Raw genomic sequence first — 3,520 nt, forward strand, 5'->3', positions numbered from 1 at the left:
TAGACATGCACAAAAGACAAATTACTGTCTCGGGTAATTGAGGTAAACTAAAGTCGTATTCATAAACAATAAACTTTATGCAAAATAGGGGAACTCATCTTTATTATTTGGGTTATTATGAACTTGAAGAAGAATGTAATTGGGGTTTTGCGCATGTTTAAATAAGCATGGGGAAAAAAATCTCAGGTATTCGTTTTTTAAACATCTGAACGTAAACACAATGATTGACGATATGCTTAAAAGCTTAGTTTTTGAGAACGTTGTGGTCTGCTTTCTGTGCTTTAAAGCATTTTAACGAATGCGTTGCTTGAATAATACTTTCACAATATTGTGATTCCGCATGTTGACTTTCAATTAAGTCACCCAGCAGTGACTTATAATGCAAAGCCAAACCTTTCATGGGTTTGCACACAAAGAAAATCCACGGGAGACTCTCAGCTCCTATTGACAGCAATTGTTGCTGGCAAACTCGGCCGTCAGAAATGTTCTCTGCTTCCTTTCAAACACTGACAAGTTTGATTTGGCTGAGCGTTTTCTTTCAATTTTGGTTCAAAGCGCGCAAAAGACTCCTCTGGTACATTTAACACAAAACAAATCTTAAGTCTTATAGATATTGTGATAGAAGAAACAATCTTATGTATCTGATACCACTCTGTTAAGATAAAATAGGCATGTCCAGAAATTTTCTTTCATGATTTATGATTTGTGTACCATGGAGCATAACAACATTGACCACCCTTTCATTTTTCAAACCCTTACATCCTAAAACATATATTTTCCCCTTTTAAATGAATATGTTTCAGCCCTCTAAAATCACAAAAAAAAACTAATAATAGGATGATAATGTAAATGTAAGCAAAACAGTTTAAAGCTTTGTAAACCTTGAAATCTGAGATGTAAAACATTCAAATAAGCTACAAAATAGCCGTGAGTGTGTTTATGTGAACACACTAATTTAACACATAGTGCCAAAATTGTTGTTTACATGTTGCTTCTGTCTTTTCGCAGGATACATTTACAAACCTTAGTCTTTTGAACACACGAAAATGGCAGTGCATATTACAAGCTACTCTTAGCCTATGTTGAGAGCATAAAAGGTCATGTCTTTCAATCAAAATTCCTAGTTTTTAACATTGCACACTAATGAAGCGTAACATCTATCTTTTTTTTTGTATGAAGAAGTCATCATTTCCACAAACATCTATTTCTTTCTATGTTGTTTGAAAATAAATACTTTAAAAATAAGTGGTGCTTCAAAGGTTTTGATGTTGGTCTTCTTAATAACCAAAATCCTTAGACAAAATATACAACATCTACAATTTTAAGTGATTGCCAGAAGTTTATAGTATATCTATTTGGATTTTGATTTGTTAAAAGCTAAATAAGGGTTTGAAATTCAGAACTAATGTTAAATAGGTAAAATTTATAGAATTGTATTTACCAATGTAGCTTTCAATCAATGTGTCAGTATTTGCATTGACAGCTTTAGAAAGAAGCACTTTTCTTCTATGTGCAGTTTTTATAATCTTTAAATATGACCAGGGAATTGTTTTGGATAATACAGTACCGTATTTTCCGCACTATAAGGCGCACCGGGTTATAGGGCACACCCCGAAAAAATAGTTTTTGGTCCTATTTTTGACATACATAAGACGCACCGGATTATAAGGCGCTACAATGGGAACGTGGACAAAACAGTCAGATAGTTCAGTCCAACTTATTACCCCCTTAATATTCCCAAAGCTTGCAAAGACGCAAATACGTGTCGAGAACACGTGCGGATGCGGTGTCCGTACGATGTCACTCAAATGCATCGTTCCATCATTCGGAAGGTTAAAGTCTTGGGATTCAAGAAATGCCAACCATTCCTTAGTTTTTATTTTCTTTTTCGCTCGCAACTTTATTGTGCATATGACAATAAACACTTGGAATTTAGTTTAATTTAAAAACAGACACTCCATTCCATCCATTATCTGCACCGCTTATCACAGAAACATCGAGTTCAGTCTGAAACAAGATACAGGGATAATATAAAACCCGGAGTAGCTCACCGAAGTCGTTGTGTTCATAATAATGTGCAGCCAATGTCCTCTTATATCCGTGAGTGTAGTAAATCCAGGAGAGTAAAATATTTACAAATACAGTACAGAATAGTAAAATACTGTTTCCTCCCCCGCCGTAGTTCGACCTAACATGCTATTCACATTCATCTTTTTCGGCCAATTGCAGGCTTTGTTTTGCCGTTTAAGCCAATGCCAGCCTGTAAATGATAAAAAGGATCCGCCCCTTGACCTCCGAATAACTTTAGCCAATAGTGATCGATTCAAATGGTGATTGACACATTGGTTACCCAATGAAACGCCGGTAAATAAATCCCAGCATACACCGCGGACTACTTGGCGTTCAGGGGAAAATCTAGTTGGCGGCAGCAAGTTAGTTGCAAGACTTTGCAAATTAATATTGATCCATAAATAAGGCGCTCTGTATTATAAGGCGCATGGTCAGCTTTTGAAAAAAATAAAGGCTTTTAGGTGCGCTTTATAGTGCGGAAAATACGGTACTTGTGTAGGGCAGCATACAGGTAATGACAAGCTTGCTTTTGTCTTTATCATAAGGTGATATTTGACTCAAACCCTTCTATTTACGTTACTTATACGTTATTTAGTGTTTTAAATATTTACATAAAGAGACATATCTCTTTTAAAACTAAAACTAGTTGATTAGACATTTTGTGTTAGACATAATTTTCTCAAATGAGTTTTGTGAAATTCGGTAACTTTTGGGACCGAAATTGCGTGAAGCGTGGACTCCTGTAATACTTAGGGCATCATATGAATGTCACAGAAAATTTAGAAGTAATTATTGTTTCTATATTTCAATGTAAACCTTTGTGCATCCATTCTTCTCAGAAAGGGTCTGACCACTAGGAACATGTTTATGATTGTTTTTGTTTTTGGGTCAAACAAGAATAAACATCAGTTTCACACCCACTAAGGTAGGTGAAATTGGTAATCTCATTATTTTAGGATCGCACTAACAGAACCACCTACAGTGGATTTATGTTTTATTTTCATTTCAAACTTGTACTTCTTATAGCCATAATGAAAATTTAGGTTGTGCGAAATGGTCCTTCTTCGAGGAGTAGAGGCTGGCAAGTCCATAATAAAAAATAGCACTGATTTAAATGTATTAAAGAAACTGTATTTCAATAACAAATCAGTGATGAGAAACTAAAAACAGGAAGTAAAAAATATTAGTTAACCACACCAGTAATAGTAAAGACGGTATATGAAAAATCCTACAAATGCACGGTGAAGACCGGACATTTGTTAGTACACAAAGTATATACCAGTTCCCATGCTAATGCTGCATTGAAAGTCAGAATTTTCCAACCTCCGATCAGGAAAATATGATTGGAATGACACTGGAGTAGGAGAAAAGATATGTACCCCGACTTCATTGAATTGCTTCAATCAGACGTCACTCGACAAAATGACGATGCCCATGCAAACACACACAG

Source organism: Urocampus carinirostris, chromosome 4 (genome assembly GCF_059441175.1).
Source record: "Urocampus carinirostris isolate Australia breed hairy pipefish chromosome 4, RoL_Ucar_1.0, whole genome shotgun sequence".
NCBI lineage: Eukaryota > Metazoa > Chordata > Actinopteri > Syngnathiformes > Syngnathidae > Urocampus > Urocampus carinirostris.